Source organism: Falco cherrug, chromosome Z (assembly GCF_023634085.1).
Source record: "Falco cherrug isolate bFalChe1 chromosome Z, bFalChe1.pri, whole genome shotgun sequence".
In the NCBI taxonomy this organism is placed as follows: domain Eukaryota; kingdom Metazoa; phylum Chordata; class Aves; order Falconiformes; family Falconidae; genus Falco; species Falco cherrug.
In genome coordinates this window covers 40,480,989-40,504,199 of record NC_073720.1, presented here as the reverse complement: position 1 = coordinate 40,504,199, position 23,211 = coordinate 40,480,989, and positions in this window count along the sequence as shown.

The window sequence follows — 23,211 nt, the reverse complement described above, 5'->3', positions numbered from 1 at the left end:
TAAGGAGACCATCAAGTCAGGAAATCGTTGAACAAAGAAAATTGAAAAGTCTACTCAACCTAGATACCACCTATTGTGAATGGAATGATTAGGTGTCAAAATCAAATGAGTATGTATGTAAAGATGTTGTGTAACCTCTCACGAAAACTGTATAAAATACCTCTTTTCACTGAAAACTTTGAAGCTAGTTTATCCGATACGAATTGGCTAGCTCCCCAACATTGCACAAAATAAATACCTTTGCTGCTTAAAGACAAAATTAATCTCTGAGCAGTTACTCTGTGTCGTTTTGGCATCAAGGGTTGTCTCATATACACTAGCACTGGTGTGGTCCTTAAAGACCTTGAGGCATTTCGTAATAGGCACACAGTGCTCTGACTGTGCTTGCTTCTTTCTCTGATACATTGCTTACCAACACACCTCTGAAAAGCATGATGTTGCATGGTCTTGTTGACTTTGTTTTTTCCATGAGAGAAAAATGACTGTGACTTGATTTTTCATTTTGATGATGGGGATATTTTTACAAAAAATATTTCAACTATCATTTGCAATGTAGTCTTTTTTTCATTTAAAATTTCAGTTTACCATTCTCACTGTTTTAAACTTTCAGTACTTCTGCTGATCCCACTCACTCTTTTTACTTCTCTCCTCTTTCCCCACCAGAAAAAAACTGCAGAGATTCAAAAGTAAAAACATGGGAGAAAGCTTATAGTTGTCTGTAAATTTTCAGTGGCCTCAGAATGAAATCAAACAATTTTCATGTTTCAGCTCAGAAAAAGTCCAAAGAGTACAGTTATTCAAACTGGAGGAGACTGAAGAGGATTTTTTAAATGGAACTGAGAGAGTGTAAAAAGGAACTGTATTGCTAAAGTTATACGCTTTCTTTAACTAAACTTTAGCTCTGTCTTTTCCTGTACACAAATGATGACAACACTTTTAAGAAATTAGTGTTTCATCCAAGCTATTCTGATATGGAGGACAAGTTCTACATTGGATAAAGAAGCAGGGCCAAGTTCTCATCTTAGGCCTATGTTACGTATTTTGCTATGACTGTTTTTAAAGTTAGGAGGATACAAGGAATTTTACAAGTAAATATTCATCCTAGCTATAGTTTTCTCTAAAAGTAAACACTGAAAATAAGACAGGTCATTTATTTGAACTGTAGAAACAAGTACTCATAATCTGGTTTAACATTTATTTTGCTCTCTTATGCTATTGAACATGAGCAGTTGGAACAATCCCTATTAAACTGGGAAATAGTAATGACAGTTTAACCACTCAAAGTGTAGCTAAGAGCACACAAAACACATTTCAAGCTGGAACTGTTATTGTGTCTCTGTTGTCCCCAGCCAGCAACCAAGCCCCATGCAGCCACTTGCTCACTCCCCCTCACCCAGAGGGATGGGGAGGAGAATCAGAAAGGAATGTAAAACTCAAGGGTGGAGATAAGAACAATTTAATAGGTAAAGCAAAAGTCGCATATGCAAGCAAAGCAAAGCAAGGAATTCATTCACCACTTCCCATGGGCAGGCAGGTGCTCAGCCACCCCCAGGAAAGTTGGGCTCTGTCACATGTAACAGTTACTTGGGAAGACAAATGCCATAATGCCAAATGTCCCCCCCTTCCTTCTTCTTCCCCCAGTTTATATACTCAGCATGATGTCATACGGTATGGAATACCTCTTTGGCTAGCTTGGGTCACCTGTCCTGGCTGCGTCCCCTCCCACTGTGCCGTGCCCCTCCAGCCCTCTGGCTGGCAGGGCCTGAGGAACTGAAAAGTCCTTGATTTAGTGTAAACATCACCCAGCAACAACTGAAAACATCAGTGTGCCATCAGCATTGTTCTCACATCAGAGCCAAAACACTGCACTGTACTACTAGAAAGAAAATTAACTCTATCCCAGCTGACCAGGACAGTCTTCTACTCTGTTCCTTACTCTTTGCAGCTAATACAGAAGGACTTTTATCCCTTAACATCCCTGAGTCCTTATTATGCTAACAGTCCATGCAGGAACAGCTCTTCCAGAAGAGATGTAGGCAGAGAGTAGGTCTCAAAGCCACCTCTGTGTTCATTCTCCCCACTCTGTTCTGTTCCACTGGAATCTTCCTGTTTCATATTTCATCAACAATTGAAATTGATATAGTTGTGACAGTGGCCCACAAAACAGAGAACCCATGCAGGTGTGTGAGGTGGGTTGGTAGCCAAAAAACATTTTTTTCTTTGTAAGCTGAGTTTCTCCAATCTGGGCATCTTGGGGATAACAAATACCAATCCTACTGTTCATCACTTTTTACTCTAGAAAGAGTTGTGCTTTTAAAATGAAACCTTTTCTTTCAAAAGGGTATACTAGAGTTATTAAGACACATTTGAGTTACAGAGTGTGCAGACCACAACAAATCGATAGTGAAAAATTTACCCCCTTCTTTGTGTTTTGCCATTGCTTTTCCCCCTAATTCAAAAGGAGTTGAAGGAAAGTGGTTGCAACTTCAGTAACCTGTTTTTAAAACAACTGAATAATAGTTTTTAATTTGCTGGGAAAGCTATAACAAAGGAGCAGACTTAAAAATGTTTCTTCATCTTGAAGCATGGTATGTCTGTAAAGGCTTCTTCCTTATTCTGTTAGCTTACTAGGTCATGCCTGATCTTTTCAGGGTCTTGTAGATAGTTAGCTGGAGCTTCAAGTACAATATAGAAACAAATAAACACTAAATGTACAAATTATCTGCTAATAGGACTCATCTGAAGGCCCAGACAACAGGAATGTGAACTGAGACTTTTCATATGGGTCACATAGCTTCACTGCAGGCATCTCGGACGCCACTGGCATCTATATTAATAATTTGACATCTGGCAATAGTGACAAAACTTTCAAAAACTGATACCTGATATTCTTAACAGCTGCATCAATTAGTGTGATAGGGCTGGAATATCTCTCCTGGTGATTACCGTGATGGCTGACACAGCAGGAACCTGATGTTTCTCTTGAAGTGCTGGCTGAGGAGACATCTTTTCATGCTGCTCCACTCACAAAGAGCTTTATGGGCTCTTGCATGGGAGCAGGCTTGACTGCAGTGCAACAGTATAAGCAGCAGGCAGGCATACTGTGGTTATACTGGGATTGTACCCTTCATAGCAGGTAAAATAGTGCAGAACTATCGAGATCTGCATCTAAGTAGGAAAAAAAGAAGTGTTGTAGCCTGACTACCTTTGTCTTGCTGGAGCAATTGTTTATGTGGGTGAGGTGTTCTTACAGCCAAGGACCATTTAGCATGGGCCATGTTGATAATTCAAGTTTTGTTGAGGAAAACCATCAGGAGGGACTCCTCTGTCTGGTGGGCTATGGTCCTGCAGCACGTTTCCCTGCCTAGGTGAGGCTGGAGCACTGGTAGCTCCACAATCCCAGGCACTCAGTGGTTACTTGGGGCTGTTTCACAGGGAAGACTGTGTGACTTCAGCAAAGTGGTATTTTATGAAGTTACATCTTCTGGGATGATTCATGGGTTTGGACTGCAGGAGCCTGAATCTCCATTTGCTGCATAGTCAAAGCTTCATGCATGAAAAAGCTGGGATTTTCTCACTCTTTCTTCTTTGTTTCATCTATGCACTTCTTTTGTCTGATGTTTAAATGTTATCTTCAGATGTTTCAAAAGACTTTAACATATATTGCAGTAAGATTTTCAGAGGGTTTCTTATGACCCAGTTAAAGCTTTCTAATGACACATTTTGCCAGCACTGTGGTCTACTATACGTAGGAAGAATTATTTCCAAGAAATCCTGTCTGCTAAACCTTCTCTTTTTTTTTTTTTTTTGTAAGGATTTCTTTTCTGTCTGGGACACAGGAATCTGAATTGTCTCATGCACTTATGCAAGAGACAAAGTTAACCATGAGAAGGGCTGCTCTTTGTAGGAAATAAATCCATAATTGATCCTGATTATAGTACCCAACTGTGGAAGCCACCTAGGAAGAAAGACACATGGCTCAAAGCCTTGCAGATAACAGCCTAGTGGCCACAAATTCTACGTTTTGAGCGGAGACTTGAGTATCAAGAAGAAAAAAAAACTCTTAAGGACCTAGTTACAGAGTGGACTGGTATGGGAGAGCACATAGATGAACTTCTTTGACATCATATCCTCTACCATTGGAGAGTGTATGGGAGCAAATATTCTGACAATTTATCATAGTGACTGCTTTGCTGCAAGAACATTATCCTCTGGTTCATCTTTCAGGATGTACATGTGCTAGTTGCTCTGAGATGGAGCAAGGGAAATGGGGCAAAGCTGACAGTTCAGTTCCAAGATCTTTACAAGCAAGGCAGCACAAATACACACGGCACCATGTGTAGCTTCTCTCATCACACCCAGTCCCAGGAGGTCAGTGCATGCCTTTATGCCCTGTACTAGGACTGAAACAGACACCATTAGCATGATGCTTCATTAGTACTGCAGTGGCAGGGGGTGTGCTGTGTCTTTTGGTTTTGTGCATAAATTGCCGCTAAAAATAGCAACTATGATCAGGACCACAGGAATGGCACAGGGCAGGCTCAGGCCGATGGCCATGGAGTGTGGGCACAGCCGCACTGTTCCATAGGCTGCTGGCCCCACACAGGCTGGATAAAAGCCAGTCCCTGCCAGGCTGACCTCCAGGATGTGGTTCTCTCCCTGAGGTGGGTGCCAGGGACTGCAGATGCAATCACTGCTGTGACAGAGGTCTTACTAAGTTTAGACGTAGGTCTCATGCAGTTCTGTCTTGCTCTGACCCTGAGTAGGTGAATGGGGTAACATCCTTGATCAGTCTCAGGATTGCCTGAGAGAACAACATTCCTATTTTTGTACCATAATTACAGAAGACAGGTCCATAGCTGAATCCTCCTTCTCTTTGTTCTGTTCACTTTTTAGTTGGTGTAGGAAAATAGGCCTTTTGCCATTATCTCCCAAGATATATTCTGTGTCAAGAGTTCAACCATTTCTCTTAATATCACAACAGCTCTTTCAGTTACTGCCTGGACCCCTTCACTCCTTTTCTTGTGCAGCTGTGTTTAAACTAGAGGACAGATAATCTATATCCTCTGATAAAAGGTTAATGCCGAAAAATACTCCAAAACCAAAAAATTATCAAAGACAGAGAACATGGGTTACCTGTGTTCTTAGTGTGCAAGAAAAGATTACTTAGTTAAAAAAGAGAAGACTGGAACAACGTGAGATCTCCACCTATCCCCACTTGCCCTGTTGGCATGGGAGACGAAGCTGATGGTGTGGACAGGTCACCTACGGAATACAAGGAGACTGAGTGTTTGGACAGTTAATTGAAGAAATATTATGAGCTTTCTTGTTTGTTGATATTGCTGTTAAGGAAAAAGAAAATCACAAATCTGGATGTCCTTTCAGTTAATATTAACCATCTGTCTGATTTGGTCTACTTTTCTGGCAGGGCTTTTACTTTTGTGGTTCTTTTTCTTTTCTTTCTGATTATGAAGTAATCCCCAGTGGCATGTTAGAAATCACCATTATAAATGCTGACAATTGTTCTGGGGTTAGCTTCAAAGTCTTGTAAAACCCACAATGTTAAATCTATGTCTGAAGCTGGTGTAGTCACTGGCCCAAATGACTAGTTTGTGTGGAAGTTGCCCTCAGTTGTGAACACCCTGCAAATTCTTTTAACACAGGAATGCTTGTTAAATGAAAATCAAAACTCAGTCTCTGGGACACCACTCCTAAATGGGAGGGGAGTTTGCCAAGGACCCAGCTGAGTACAGTGGAGTGGCTGAGAATCACAGTCGCAGCTGGCAAAGGTGGAGGAGGCTAGAGGTTCTTTGTACCAATAAATGGTTGTCCTGAAGACAAGCAGTGGCAGAAATGTTAAACAGTTGTCACAGCTGTACAGAAACTGATTGAAAAGCAAAGGAAATAATATGCAAGGCTGTTTTGCAGATGCATTAGTGCTCCTGTCTAAAAGACCTGGCTTCTTTTGCGTGTTATTCTGCCTGCCTTGATTTCATGGGGGTTTGCTATCCTTTGTGTCTGATCAGATGAGACTAGAATTTGACCCATTGCCTTGTATGTGCACCTTTCAGTCACGAAGAAAATTTAGAACAGCGTGTATAGGAACAAGAACCGGGTTTAAGTTTGCATCCCACTGAACTAGCAGCTCTTTTGCCTGCAGCTGAAGTGATACTCTGTGAATCTATGTACTGTTGAAAAAGAAAGGAGGCAAATTTTTCATCTAGTGCTATGGGGTTTTTTAAGGTGTATTCAAAAATTTGAATCACAAACCTATTTAGGAAAAAATGCACACTGAAGTAAAGAAAAACACCTATTCCCACAATAATTCATTTTAAAAATACTGGTCTGTTTCTGTTCTGAAACTAGAGATCTTTACCCTCTACTGTGATGCTGAGGATGAGCTAAGGTATGATGCTTTTCATAACCATTATGGATTTATTCCTATTTGTCCTTTGGTTCTTTCTTGGAGACAATTCCCAACGATGCTGCTCAGAGCATACATTTTAAAGCACAGGTTGTCTATGTTAGGACCTCTGATGGGTTTTTTTTCTGCCTTTTCAGTATCATCTCCATTGCATGCCAGAGGGAAAAAAATTAATAAGCATCTTTATTAATGTGTTTGGATGTTCTAGTGGCTGAGTGAAGCTTTTTGATGCCATCGAGACTGCCTTTCTATTTCTAGTATCAAACAGCAGTGAACAAAGTAGAATAAAATCTAACATTCTCTTTGTTTCCCACGTAGTCTTCAAGGATAAGCAGCTTTTCAGTTTGCAGCATCTCTAGGTGACTGAAGCCCTTTGCCTGTTTCCATGAATATCAAGAGAAAGTCTGTTACTTCCTTCAGTGGGAGCATAGCTGAGTCATTAAATAAAGGTTTTTTGAAATGTCTGATGCTGTTTTGTTTTGTCTTTTTACTTTTTTCTCTTTATGTCTATTATAGAAATTCCCTAGGTATTAATATTGCAGTATTCTCTAGCCTTTTACTATGTTCATTTTCTATTTACGACATTAAATGTGTTGTTTTGGCACACTGGAACCGTCAGTGGAAAGGCTTAGTTAATAATATTCAGAGAGTATTACAAACAAAACCAGGGAAATATATCACTGTCCAACATTTTCAGAAGTATGTTTATTGCAACACTGGTGGTTTTCTCATATATTTTCATCAAGAGATTTTGAATCTTCATTGAACTGTACACAGAGAAACATGAATGGCTAATTCTTGTTTTTTAAAGCGGGAGATTGTGTAGAATGTTAGCATTCTGCTGTGTGACCACAGCAAATTCAAATGTGACTGACTCTCTAGTACTTGAGATGGTGTAATAGGTTTTCTGTTATTCATGTATGAAAAACTTGAGTTTCCAATTCTAACAAACTCATGCAGTTCTAATTCTGCTTTGAATTAGCAAAACCCAGAGCTTTCCATTCTACTCTAATTTGGTATTAACACTGGCAATTAAGGAATAAGGCACTAGCCATAAACAAAGGAGCAGTTCTTGCCTTGATGAATTTGTGGTCTGAATTCAACAGGCCCGATGGTTGCCAGCTATTTTACAGCATTGTACTTCTATTTTCTTCTTAAATTGAATTTCCTCATGAAATGTAGTACCACTAGCATGGGGAGGCTTTCTTCTAGTTTTTGTGAGTATACTGGGGAGCAGAATTAGGTTCTATATGTGATTTATATTTATACAGACTTGTGAATAGTCATTTGCTATATGGCTGTCTTTAAAACCAGATGCTTCTTCTGCTCACGGAAGTTTCTGCTTCTGGTGTTTTCTCAGGAATTCCTCTATTTGAAGAAAACTAGCACAGGTAGTTCTTAAGCACAAATTATTTCAGTGAAGAATTTTGTTATGTTTTCTGCATAATGTTTTTCATACAAAAATGGCATTATTTTCTGATGAGTACCACATTTCCCCATATGTCTGCAGAAAGGAACAGCTGCTGCTTTCACACTCATGTTTTGTGCAAGGCTGTCTGCAGCAGTAATGAAAAGCTCCTGGCAGGACTGAATTTGAGGACTCCAAGCAGGAAGACTTTGTTGATCGTGGCATACTTTCTGCCATAAATTTGCACATCTTTTTCACCAAATTTCTGGCTTCTTCAAAATGAGACAACTTGTCTCAGTAGAAATACACTCACTTTGAACATGCACTATAGTTTTTTAATAACCGTTTTATTTTATTGCTGTTTATTTATCTATTTCTCTAAATATATAAATAATAATAATAATATATATTATTAGACATTTATCTATGCCAAGTACTAGACTGTAGATAATGTTTACAGCTCAGCTCAGCTCTTTGCTCTTTGCATGGCCTTGTACCATTAGGGTAACTTTAAGTCCTAGAGATGATAATGCAGAGATAACTGGATACAGAGGTGCCAAACACTCTAAGCAGTTTGAAAACGAATTACATTGCGTTGCATACCAAAGGAACAGAGTGTTAAGTGTTTTCAGTTTCACAGATATGCCTGCAATAATAAGAATGCAATGTATGCCTCTGAAACTACTTGGAGATAAGTGATAGCTTTTCCAGACCACAGGAATTCAGTAACTACATTGAAGGTCCTTTACGTTTAAGGAGGTCACAGAAAACAGCCACAGTCTGCATGAGATGTGTATACCTAATGATTCTTCTAGTTTAACTTCAGTCACAGAATCATTAGCTGCACTTAAAAATAGCTTTAGCTTAGCATTTGTTAGTTATTGTCATTATTAAATATACAGAAAACTGCAAATTAAAATATTCTTGTTGCAAATGGTAACATGATTATCTAAGCATGGGATTTGCACTCAACTGTACATGTGAAAAATAAAGCAGGCAAATTGATCCTTTATCATCTAGCTTCCTTTCTAGATTCTGTATCAGGAGCTTTACTGAATGGGAATTAGCATTTCATGGTGTATTTTTCATGGTGTATTTTGTAGTGTTTAACCTCGAAGTTCAACAAGGAGAAGTACAAAGTCCTGCACCTGGGGAGGAACAGCCCCACGCACCAGTACAGGCTGGGGGCCACCCAGCTAGAAAGCAGCCTGGCAGAAAAGGACTCGGTGGTCCTGGTGGAACCAAGCTGACCATGAGACAGCAGTGTGCCCTTGTGGCCAAAAAAAGAAGCCAGCAGCACCCTGGGCTGCACTAGGAGCAGCTCTGCCTGCAGGCAGAGGGAGGTGACCCTTCCCCTCCCTCCCCTCAGCACTGGTGAGGCCACACCTGGAGTCATGGGTCCAGTTTTGGGCTTCCCAGTACAAGAGAGACATGGACTTGCTGGAGCAAGTCCAGCAATGGGCCACAGAGATGATGAAGGGACTAGAGCATCTCTCCTACGAGGAGAGGCTGCGAGAGCTGGGGCTCTTCAGCCTGGAGCAGGGAAGGCTCAGGCGGGAATCTTATTAATGGGTACAAATACCTGAAGGGAGGGTGCAAAGAGGACAGAGCCAGGCTCTTTTCAGCGGTGCTCAGTGACAGAAGCAAAGGTGATGGGCACAAACTGGAACACTGGAAGTTCCCTCTGGACATCAGGCCGCACTTTTTCACCATCCCCACCATCTGTGAGGTTGACTGAGCACTGGCACAGGTTTCCCAGGAAGGTTGTGGAGTCTCCATCCTTGGAGATATTCAAAAGCCATTTGGGCTTCTGGCTGCAGGTGTTCCCAGTTGAGCAGGGAGGCTGGACTAGATGACCTCCAGACGTGCCTTCCACTCTCAATCAGTCTGTGATTCTGTGTATACCTCCTTCCTAGGGTCTTCAACTAAGCAGAGCTCCAGTCTCTCACATTTTGTTTTATAGAATGATTTTTTGTATTATAGAGATGTCTTTAAATGCCATCTAGGTATTTGATTATGAAATATGGAAGACAAGTTTTCAGGTTCAAGGCATAGACATACGAAATCTAAAATTAACTGAGTAACAGAAAAACAAATGATGCAGTACTGTAGGAGAAATACTGAATTGGCAGGTGAAGTTGATTGCAAAAGTGGCTGTAAACATGAAGTTATTGAATTACAGAAATAACCAAGGCCTGTTGGTTTTTAAAACTTGGCATTGTTAAATGGCCCCTTTGGATGTCTAAGATAGTCTAACTTTTGTTGGTTGTATGTAGGAAACATACTGATCAGGATCATTCTCCATCTGCTTTTGTTCACAGTTGCTACTGTTGTGGCGCAAGTTTCTCTTGCAAGCTGCATCTTTTATATCAGAGCAGAACTATCTTAATTTTCATATTTCTTCAAAAAACTGTCTGTTTCTTTGTAAACATCATTATAACAGGGGAAAATGAGGCTGCTACATGTGATTCTACCTCACAAAAGATAGCTGCAGTACATGCTTGGATTTCTTTGCTCTTGCAGCCAGTTTCATCTTACTCTTCTGTCTCTCATGCTGTCCTGTACAGGTTAGACCTCCCTGTCCATCTTACTATTTCATACTTCTCCCTTTATCTAACAGTTTTCCTTCAGTCTTGCTGTTCCTTGCAATCTTATGACATCACTGACCCATGTATAGTAAAACCACACAGGTGTTCAAAATGCCGCGTAAATATGCCAGGTGAACGCAGATGTGTGCTGTCTCCTCCACCTCCTGAAAGCATATTCCTTTACTCAAAGTGACTAGCTTTCTTCTCTGCATGGGAGAAGGTCTAGAACAGGGGTCCTAGAACTTTTTAACCAGGGGGCCGGCGCACAGATGCAGTGGCAGGCAGCCATCTGCGGCTGCTTGGTTTCCCCCCCAACCCCCAGCGGGAAGGGGGGTCTGTAAATACCGGGGGCCGGATTGAGGACCCTGGGGGGCCGTATCCGGCCTGTGGGATGTAGTTTGAGGACCCCTGGTCTAGGGAGACCCATGCCTGCTCTCACACACTGTCATGATGCTGTGGTGTATCTCTATGCCACCACCCCTTTGGGACACCTCAGCTCAGAGTATTGGGATTTCTCAAGGAGCTGCAGTTCTGCCTGGATTTATGGCTGTCTCACAAGCAAGGATGGAGTTTTCTTTCTCCCCACCTTTTTCTGACTGTCACCAAAAGAAAAGTCAGGTATGATGTATTCCTTTTTACAACTGAAATGTAGTGATTTGTCCAAAAAGGGTTATTAGACAAAATTAAGCAAATAATTGACATCCTTTGCTGTTTCTATCTAATGCTAGTGCTTCCACAGGTCTTTAGATTAAGCTGGAGGAAATATCACAGCTACCTGTTATTGGTTATGGTGTTTTTATTCCTAAAGGACTGTAAATAAGACGTTAAAATGAGATTTTTTTTCTTTTTATCCTCTCTTTTGGAATTCATAATTTAAGATGCAAGCACCATTTATCATTTAATTATCCACTGTAGCACAGGGAGAAAACAGGAGGAATTAAGAGGTCTGTAGTGGCCATGAGGTGGTGGAGTTTAATGTGAACAAATACCTGATGGGGGGAATAAAGAAGACAGCACCAGACTCTTCTAGTGGTGCGCAGTGACAGGACAAGAAGCAGCAGGCACATACTGAAACACGGTGAATTCCACTTAAATAGAAGAATAAAACTTTTTATTGCTTGGACAATTAAACGCTGGGGCAAGTTCCTGAGGCAGGTGGTGAAGTCTCCATTCTTAGAGTTATTCAAAATCCAACTGGACAACAGCCCTGGCAAATTTGCTGTAGCTGACCCTGCTGGAGGAGGAGTTTGGACTGTATGATCTCCAGGGGTACCTGCCAACTCTGCCATTGTGTGATATGAATTTGTGATCAAAATACATTTCAAAACAGACTTCACAGTAAGCTTCAGAAAAGCTTAGGCATAGAGAAATTACAAGGAGGAATCCCAGTTGATGAACCAGTTCTAAAGGATCTTTATTTAATATTGTAGCAGCATCAGCTGCAACACACCCTTGTTTAGCATAGTTGTTTGAAGAATCGTTCTTTGTAATAATCTGATTAAAAGAAATTCCAGGAAATTCATACATTACTACATGATACTTCCTGACCTGTTTGGCAGGAGCTTTAGCACAGCATGATCCAATTAGTCCACCATTTAATGAAAGGCATGAAGTTACACAGTGCAAGTATTCATTTTAAGCATTAAGCAGGTGCACACCAGGGTATGAGAGAAGAGCAGGAGCTGCTTCCCAAGCATGCAGCTAGATGTAGTCCAGGGTCTCTCACAGCTTGCTACTAAAAATGGAGAGGATGGGAGGTGGAATGGAGCTTGAAGGGTGATGGCATTTAGTTCCATTACTGTTTCCTGAGAATTAATAATTAATTTCAGGGGTGTTGTGGTGTCTCACAATCGCTGGCTGCTACTTAGCAAAGTCACCAATCACCAAACCCTTTTGCACAGAATTGGAAAACATAGATTCCCATGGGATGATTTTTTTAATGATTCAGTCCCCCCAAAAATCACAGGAAAACTTGTTTTTTCTTTGATATAGAACTTTTTTTTTGAAAGAAAATTGAATAAAATCACTGATTTGATCAAAATTTAGTATCTTTGTTTGGGGGTGTTTTTATGCAAGCACAAGAAAAGCAGAAGGCTAGACTAGGAGAACAGAGGAGGAGGAAGTGTCTACGCCCTTTCTGTGTGCAGGTAACCCAGTAGTGACAGGCTGAAGTTCAAATCCTCACTTTTTGAACCCAACCCATGATCTTGAACAGACAACTTCCCTCAGATCACTCTTACTGGTCACTGAAAGTGAGGTGATACCCCACCTCCCAGGGTATAGTGTCCCTTTAGTCAGTGCTTCTTCAGTGATGTCTAGAGTGCTGTGTCTAGTAGTGGTCCCCATGTAGTACAGGACAGACATCAATAAACTCGAGCAACTTCAGCATGGGTGCACTAAGATAGCTAGGGAGTTGGAGTTCTTGTCCTGTGAGGAAAAACTATGGGACTCAAGCTGGTTTAGCCAGAAGAAGCCAGGAGAAGGGATGGCTTTGGGGGCACCCAACAGTAGCCCTTGCACCCACAAGGAGGTTACCAAGTGAAAGAAGATGGTCATAAATTGAGACAGATAACAGTCAACTGGAAATAACACCAAAAAAAAAATTAAAAAATCATCCAAGAGGACAGCCAAGCAATGCAGGTGGGGTGCAGAGAGGTTGCCTCATCTCCGTTTTTGGAGGATTTTATGCCCTGACTATTTGAAGCTCTGAGAACTCAGTTTGAGCTCAGAACTGTCCTTGCTTTGTCAGGGGTTTGGACTAGAGACCTCCTGTGGTCCCTGCAAGTTTGAGTGATTCTGTGATCCTATGATTTACATTTATCTCCCCCATTCAAAACATCGTGTTTTCTCTACATAAAGTGAAAATCCTCTGGGGTAGACTGAGAGATGCTCAGACCCAAAATACCCTGTGTCCCAGTGGCAAAGGCACTCTTCCAGGAGGTGGAAGATGCCAGTTTAAATCAGAAAGGAGTGCTGAACTGAGAGATACTGCATTTTCCAGGACAACACTGTAAACCTAGTTTGGCAATCACCCAACTATATTAGTGGCATCCACATTGCCTGATTGGTTTTGCAATGACACTGAGTGTTTAGCCTGCAAATTCATATTTATTGAAAGAAAGAAAAAAAGATTCACCTTGTCGTCAAAAGGACTTTTTTCTGTGTAATGACTAACATACCAGGCTACATTTATTTTCTCTTGTGAGCTTTCTCAGCCTGTGCTACTCCCATTCTACTTGGTAAAGCTTCTTAATCTCTGGGACTGTCCAAGAAACCTGACCTGCAGTGCTCCAGGATGCACTGCTTCTGCCTCTGGTTGATCAACCATAGCAACAGAAGACAGAGAGAAGACATGAAGAAGAGAAAGGATCTTATGGGGTGAGAGATGGTCCCATATGTGATTGGTAAATGTAATGCTGGTGATCAACAAGGTGGCTTTTCTTTCTTTTGGCTGTTATATACAGTGCCATACAAATAGAAGCGGTACATGCTCCTATTTATTCTCCCACCCAGTGCACCAGCTCTAATCCACAGGGAACTCTCCTACAGCCCTCTCAGCCTGTGGCTCTGCTGGTCTGTAAAGGGTGATTTGAGCGAAACAGTAAGCTGTCATATAACCTGGAGTGATGGGCACTATCAATTCATATTACTGTTAACAGCCAGTTACTTGTCAGTTGGAGTGATGATTTCCAGACCCCCAGCCAAGTTTGCATCAGTATAAAGGAGATCAACAGAAAGTTAAATAGGAGATGAAAGTTGCTGGGCTGACAGAGCCCAGTTCTCCCTTTTCATGCCACTGGGTCTGGACAAAGAAGTAAGGAAGTGCCCCAGTGCCTGGAAAAGATGGAACATCGATGAGCAGTAGATGGCTTGCAGTCAGTCTGGAAAAGCTGATGAAGTTGTTGCTGTCATGGTGACAGCTATCAGATCTTGTGGGAACCCTGTTCTGAAGCTCTACAGAAGATGAACTCTTGTCAACCCACCTGTAACGGAGTACCTCATCACTTACCCTGGTTTGTTCCCTAGCTAGCTACAGAAATTGGCACATCATAGCCATAAATCTGCCTGTGAGCTTTGGCCCTGGGAGTAATACTGGACAGATACCAGGAAGGTACTACTGTGCCTGCCAGATGATGCACAAAGTTTAGTGAGACTCACAGACATCTCTGAAGATCAAGTAACAATCTATGTCTAGAAACTGATGGAAATAGGGTATTTGGCAGCTTGCTAGTTATTGAACCCATCTTGTTATGATGCTAGAACTAAAACGGGAATACTCCTAACCAGATGAGTACACAAGTCAAAGGGAAATACCCATATTTTGTAAGCCAGTCATAGGACTCAGTCCACAACAGCACATTGTTGTGGCAACCTCATACCCAGTGTCATTAATTATTAGTAATTTCCCCCCTTGGACCTGGCCATTCACTGTAATCCTCACTCACTGCTTTTGTCTCTACATGGTTGCAAGGAAGCCATGGATCTGTCATTATGTCGGCAACAGAAATTTATTTGTTTACCATGAAGTGCAGTATTTGTTGCAAAGACGACTACTCGCACATCTGATCATTTTGGCCTGGTGTGAGATGCCCAGTTTGCACAGATTGTTTGCAGACATTGATCAAACCAGCTGACAGTGCAAACCACAGCCACAAGAAGAGATGTAATTTGGGGTTTTCTTTTTTTGTCAGAGTGAAAAACTTTAGAAGAAATAGCCTCATCTGTTTGCTAGCTTTAAAAACAGGAAGAAGAGCCTCTAAAGTTTCTAGATTTACTTTTTTTTTCCTGTCTTTTTTTTTTGTTTAGAGATGATCAGTGTGACTCAGTCATTCCTTCTGCCAAGCCGTCATGATGTCTGACAATTGTCCCTAATAATTCCTGGGGAACAAATATTTTAACCTGAGGAATAAATTTTTTGTCCTTGCAGATTTTCAAATTGGCAAGGCTTTGTGGCTGGCAAGCGAAACAGGAATGACAAAGTAGCACTGTCTCTTTCATGGAACTTGGCTTCTAAAAACCAGAACATACAGGGATTTTTCTGTACCTCCAAGTTTTAAGACATTGATGTCCATTATTTGGATCCTATACTCCCTTATACAACCTACATAATGTTTCAGGTTGGGAAGCCTCACTCTCCTCACACCAACTGCAGGGTAAATCAAGAAGAACTAGACTGAGGGATAAAATCAGGATATGAAACCCCAATTGAGCCTTAAATGTTTAAACAACGTTGAAAATACAAATATCTGTGTTCACCAGCATGCTTTCTTCTTGCTGAGAAATGAAATGCATGATTCCAAACAATAAACAACCACCTCTCCTTTCTTCTTCCAACAATTTCCTTTCTCATACCATTGCAATAACTGCTGCCTTAAAGATTTTCAACACTGCTTGAGTGCCACAAAATTCACAGATCAGAACAAATCAGTGTAACAGGAAAACAAAAGGTCATTTATCCCTGTGAAACAAGGCAAATGTAAGGATCAATTGGATATGTTGGAACAATGTGGAGCTGCCATTCAAGTTTTTCATCAGGTAAGTTACAAGTTACAACCTGTAATCAAAGTAAGTGATACATTACAGAGATCTTTCTTTGTTGTATGCAATCTGTTGAAATGCTGGCATTTAACATGAACAGGCTGGGGGATGGGGGGGGGGGGGGAAAGGCGGCATGGGGAACGAACCCTGTGGCAATACCTGCCTGTACAGCTTTATATGTATATTTATTTTGTGGTCTGTACATTTCTGGTATGTGTAAAACCGAAAAATGAGGAGCAGCTGGAGCTGCATCATTTGGAGGGTTGTATAAGTGACGCTTATATTACCTTACAGTAATCGGCAATCTCCAGCATGAGTATCCTGATTTCCTTTGCAGTTACAGTCAGGTGGAGAATTCTTCACTTTGATGTGAATTTATAACACTTCAGCCATAGCCCCTTCAGGCAAAAGTGCCATATGTATGTCAGCTCTCCTGTTTCTGTGTTTTTTGTTTTGTTTTATTTTTTTTTAAATCTCATATGCTTACTATTTGATGTTGCAACTGAAACTTGTTGCTGTGAACGTGTTTTTCCTTTTTATATATATCCATATCTCCTTGCTCTATTCAGCATGTTTTAAAAGACAAGATGGTGCCAATGCTAGCAAAGAGAAAGCTCTGACAAAGGCAGGAGGAGATATCCAGCTAAGAGATGGATTACTATATGACTTCAAGCCACACAAAATCCTAGGCTGGCAGCCAGGTGAGTGCAGTAACTTCCTGCTGTAGGACTCCAGAGCCCAAGGATGTGATACTGACAGGGTGTATGCCAGTTCTTTGCTGACTCAGGAGACAGAAAAACTGCCAACACAGCTGAACTAGTCCTGGAGGACTTTTTAAAACAGGGCAACCCTCCTCTGCAGAATTTCTACACTCTTTTGGGCAGTTATTTTGCACCTGCCAGGTATATTCATTATCAGTCTAATTTATTGCCAATCTAGTGCAGAAGTCCCTGGAAAGCTACGTTACAGCAAGTATGACACATGCAGATCCACTCACACAGTCATAAAAAATAGGGCTAATGGTTTTAAACAGAACTGAACAAATCTTCCCTTTCTTCTGTCTCACTTCCTTTATTTTCCATTTTCCGTCTCTGCACATCTCCTCATATTTGGCTTTCTCCTCTGCTTTCTTCCGAGTTCTGCAAAAGTACTGTCATTTCAGGGAGAAACTGACCACAGGACATTTATTTGTACACAAATAATATTTTACCGTGGCAACCCTGATTTTTTTCCTTATGAAGTTGCTTTTGAACAGCTGGGCATTCTCCTGCTTCCTGTGCAGCTGATATCTCAAAGAAATCTTAAAAATAGATTGTTATAAGCACAAAATGAATAAGGAAAAGGGACATCATTCATATAAAAGGTTTTCTGCAATTGTTGATGGCTTTTTGGTTTGTGCATGCCTACAAGTAAAGAGTTACTGATTTATAAATGATCGATGATTTTATTTTGCTGTTAATTAACAAATTATTGGTATTTTTCATATTGTAGATAAATATAAACAGATGCCAGGTTTTCTGCCTAATTAGACTTGTGAAATACCACATGATTATAGTACCATTAAACCATACAAGGCAAAAATAATAACATTAACATATGTATATGTGGAGACTGAAATGTGAAGTGAGAACTGAACTGTGCTACAAGACCTCATTTCCTTGTCCAGCCCTGATGTCCGTTTCCAACTAAGAACACTACCAGTGTCCAATGTCTGAAAACAAGTGGAAAGTTTGGATGTGCCTGGGCATGCAATGAGAGCTTTTTACGAAGTGTATTTTCCAGAATTTCAGAACAAACACTGTGAGGACAGTATCTGTAGCTAGGAGTGCAGAGAATTTGGAAAAGCTCAGGCTGTAATCATTGCTCTTCTGCTTCTCTGGTGTTGCAGTTTATCTGGAAATATGAGAGGAATCAAACTAACAAGGCAAATTGCAGCTTGTGGATCAACTTTGTCCTTAAAGCAAGCTCACTTAATAATAAGATTTAACAAGACATTTAATTGGCCTTCTGCCTTATCCTAGATCTCTACATTCCCTGTCTTAAAAGGCAAAAAGCACAAATGTGGCTTACCCATTTCCTGGCTGGTTAGGAACCAACTGGGGAAGTGCCTATAGAATTAAACTCTGCCATTTGAATAAGGCTTTTGTACTCCTCAAAAATGCACATATAATGATTAATGACACTTCTTTTCCCTTGTAAGTTAGCCTGGTTAACATATGCATGATTATGTTATTCCCTGACGTGAAGGGGACAACCTAGTTAATTTAGCAGCAGGAAAGGACAGTATGGGATTTTGGGAAATGTAGGTTAGTAAGATGCAAACTGCTTTTACAAATTCATTATTAAGGAAAATGATCTGTCCTCTTCCACACATTTCTTCGAAGACAGTCTAGTGGACCACTCTGAGGTTTTACATCAGTCTCAGGATTTTTTATATCATTTTAATATTTACTGTCTCAAGACCCATGCCTGGATTTTCACTCATTTTTTTCTGTCACAATTTGGCTTACCTAGGATTTTAGAAATTCTGTATCATCCTCCTCCAATTCCTCAAAATTAATCTGAAAATTTAAATTGCATTTCAAAAGCATCTGCTGTAACCATTGGTCTCATTATTTTAAATGTTTTCTCAAATCTCTTGACAAACTCTGCATCTATTGCATTTCCCTTTACCTTCCAAATATTAATTAGTACTTACATTTCTGCTCACTGTTTCCCTTTGCTCTTCAGAACACCTCATTCACACACATCTTTGCCATTACAGAGCTCTCCTGTTACTTCCCTGGCTCCTGAGAGGTTACAGCAACCTGGAGCTGCCAGTTTAAAAACCAACAAGGAGCTGTAAACTTTGGTGGCTGAGAAGCTGCTGCACGTGCAGCTAAGCCACCCCTGCTAAAAGATGCAATGACTTGAAGGCCGGTAAGGAAAACAACCAAGGCCAATTAGTCACTTCAGCTGTTCTTAGTGAGTGCTTATATTGGTGAGCCACCAGCATCACTTGGCTATTTGGGCCATCAGCTCTTCAAAAGTCATGTGTACTGTATAATGCAGTACACTTGACATACACTTGATTCTATATATACACTTGATTCTCTCTATATATATGTATATACTTATTGTATAAAAATGGGCATTTTTCAAAGCTGCTGGAGACATTTAGCTAATCATCTGCCTTAGTATTGAAATTAATTCATGTCAGGTGTGCATATCTGGCTTCAGAAAGTTTGGCTAAAAACCCTGCCAAGAGTTTGTTACTCTTTGAAACAGGAATGAATCCATTGATTCTATAAGATTAAGTAGAGATATTAGTCAGCCAGCTGCCAAAAATGTTTCACAGCAGATATGCACTGAAATGATGAGATCATTCAAGTCTCTGAGGATTTTTTTGGACCAGAAGAGAAACCTAAACCATAAGTGTATGTGGCTTTGACTAGATAAATCCTAGGTAAAGTCTTCTTACTGAGGAGGTAACAGAATGCTATTAAAATGAAAGTCTGTGTTCTAAATGTTGTTGTATGCCACAAGTTAGATATGCCAAGTATGCTGTGTCTGCAGCCTGGATAGACAGATAATGTAACAAATTAAGTGATCCTGATTTCTTTGTTATTTCCCACTGTTTGTGTTACCATAGCATTTAGGAACCGAAGTACCTCTATTAAACTTGGCCCCATACAAAAACAGAAACAAAAGTAATCCTTGCTTCTCACAAAATTTTTCTGCCTATGAAAAGGGACAGTGGATAAAAAGAGCCAGCCACATAAATATAATGAAACAATCCCGCACGATTTACGTTGGACACAGCACACCAGTTTCTGTCTTGTCAACATTTACAGGTCTCACAGTAAAAAAAGAACCCAACCCAAACCAGACCACAAAGAAACCACCTTTTAAGGAGGAACCTGAAGCAGAAGAAGAAACAACGGGGATGATTACGGAAAGCTTCTTACATGTGAAAGGATCAAAGGTGGTAGAAGCTGATGTCAATGCTGAGGAAGAGCCAGCCAAAGAGATGGAGGTCATGAAAGGCTTTGAAAGTGAAGGCAAGCAGCTCGTATTTAACAGGAGGAGAGCTAACAAAGGGTTGGGAAGAGAGGTGTGTGATGTTCAAAGCTAGGGAACTGATCTCTGTAGCACTTGGAGCGGTTATGGCTGAGAGATATATTTAGTCTTAACTAACCAATTAAAGGAAACTTGCAGCAACTGTATTGGAACAAAGGAAGAAGAAATGAAAATAGTTTTAGGAGAAAGCAAAGTATTTCCTTTTGATTCTTTTAGTTCACATCTGGAGTTTCTGTGTGCATCACTCAAAGAGTTATTTTGAATCTGTAACTGCATTATAACAAAACCTGATGGCATGCAGTGTATCAGGGGGCTTTTGTTTCTTCTTTAGCATAGGAGTCTGCTTTGGTCATCTCAAAAGAAATATGATTGTTACAAAACTGACAGCCATGACAGAGAGTAAAAATCTAAAAAGACTAAAAGAACATGGTATTTCCATGAAAAAGAGAAAAACTCTTTAGCTGACAGTTAATTTTTTTGGATTTGTCATATTTCTGAGCAGCAACCATTTTACTGTAGTCGCACAAGCTTGATTCTGAAGATGACTCTGATGAGAACCTGCCTGGTTTTGCTAGCCAGCTGGAAAAGCTTGTAACATGCTTATTTTTCTTTTATTTTTCTTCCTTTTTTTTTCCTTTTTTTAATCTGTAACTGCATTGACATTACGTTTGTGTGTTTGTGTGAGTTTTGTTCATACTGCAACAGAGATGGGAAGGCAAGCCAAAGAAAGGCACAGCTGCAAAAATTGGGTAAAGATGCTACACAGGCACCACTTCAACTTTTTGGGAGGTGTCTTACTGCAAAAACTGGCAGCTTCAGGTCTATCTCTATCTGGACTCCTTTTTCAGACAGAAAAAAAACAAAGAAAGGTCTAATTCATAGAAGGCTGAAGGCTTGGGACCTTAACAAGTTTTTGCATCCTACCAGGATGTTCTGTCTAGAATATCAGGAATAAATTAAACTAAGGACTAGAGATGGGACCAGATAGAAGCCATAGGAAAGAGGGTACTCCCTGAAAAAACAGACAGGTGTGCTTAATGGTACATACATGCATGAGAAACAGCCCTGCAAAAAAAGGAAAGCTAACCTCATTGCTGAAGAAACTGGTTCTGAGGCACTTAATGCCTCTAACAAGCCGTGATATTCTGCACATCATAAAAAAAGAAAAAAAAAGAATTACGGCAATACTGTTTTTAAACAGAGAATGCAAAAGAAGATAAAAGACTCATCGAGTTTATGATGAGCCTGTGGCTAAAGGTCCAGTTTTGCATTTTGGGATTAGTTAAATCCCCGATAAGAGACCAGCTTGTGACTCGAGTCTGATGCAGAATGCTCTGCAAGGAGTCTGTGATATATAAAAACAAACTTGAAAATATAAAACTTGTAGTAAAATCAGGGCATAAACTGAGTTAAAAATGAGTGAAGTCCTGGATCTCATCAGGGCAGCACATTCCTTGAAGGAGAAGATGGAATGGGGCACCCTGGCAGTAGAGGAAAATTTTGAGAACTTTGTCAAGGTGATAATGCAGTTTCAACAGAGTTCAGAGCAGAGCGGTGGGGTCTGTCTCTTCTGGGATGCTTATAACTCTTCACTTCCCCTGGAGCAGAAGCTCAAAGAAGAGCTGGCAGGTTCCTTCTTCTGTAAACCACAGGTCAAACTGAAAAAAAACCCAAACCAAAGGTATCTGTGCTGATCAAGACCACTGGTTTCGTTAAAGACCCATATGAATTGAATGAGTTTCTAAAAGCAGGAAGTTTTTCCACTATCTGAGAAGAAACGATCTGCAGGGTGCCAGCGACAGATATTTGTGCCACCTATTTTATTTGCCTCATGTATCCAGAGAGGCCTGGCATGTGACCTTCGGAAAAGCAGAGGATATGTTTGTGGACGTTCAGAAACTGTTTCTGGACACACCAGTTCTGCAGGCTGCATGTGGGAAGTGATTCACTGGAAAATGTAATAACTTCCTGATTTTATTGCTGGTGCTAAGGTTTGCATACATGCTGTTTTTCATCCAGCTGGGATGCTGGTAGAGAAGTATGATTGAAAGGTTAGAAAGCATTTGACACTGCCCTGCATGACATCCTTGTCTCTAAATTGAAGACACATGGATTTGACAGATGAAGCTCCTCCCCCCAAAACACAATAAAGTCTGCCAGCCAAAAATCTTAACAGGCAAAATGTGAACTAGGTGAGGGCTGATCATACAAGATATTGCCTACGCTCTTAGCACAGTTGACTAGATGCAGAGACTATGTCAATTTAAGGGAAAAAGTTCTAGATGGTACGTGGGATTCAGGAATGGTAGTATGAAAAGTATACCAAGAAGTTACATCACAGTTATTCAGGAATGTAGAAACTTGGTGAGTGTAAGAGATCTTTTACTGGCTTCAAGTAACTTTGCCAGAAACCTGTTAAGGCTTTTTATGCATGCCAAAGTTTGCTAACATTATGAAAAATAAAGGCCAAATAACAGAAATAGCCTGTGTGGGCTGTCATGCAAACAACACTTTAGCTCACAATGGCTAAAGAAAAACCCCATATAGCTGTTCTGCACCGTTCTTAGTATTTCTCTGACATAGCCTTACTAAATAGTCCAATATTGAAGTTAGTGATTGTACTTGGAATACCCATTTCCATGAGTAGCAATTTTTAATACAGACTCTGAGAAAATTAAGAAATATGACTACGTATTATAACTAAGAAAATGTTGTCTGGCATGAGTCAAAGCGTTTTTTGTCTCTATGAATTGATGCTTGTTCCTGTTTCCCTGGAGCCCATGGACTGGTAGAAAGTGGTATCGGAGTAGTCCCCCAAAATCATGTTCTACATCCTCTTGGTTACTTTTGTGATTTTGAAGGACGTTTTCAGGAAGTCAATTGTTCACATTTCTCACTGTACCTAATTAGTTTAGGTGATGACTCAAAACTATGGCTGGAGTGAATTTACCTTGGAATAGACTGAGGAATCCTCTAAGCAGCTAGGTTTTCCCAGACATTTCAATGGGAAACCGTTGTATAACAACTGCTGAAGCAAGCAATACAAGATGAATGCAAATCTGTTGAAAAGGGTGAACAGGGGCTTTAGACTACGTTAGGTGGGCTTAGCCACTAGGTCTGACCCAGAGAAGGGAACAGCTGGCAGGCATCTCAAGTTTCCAGATGTGGGCACCAGTGGATATGCTGGCAGCAGG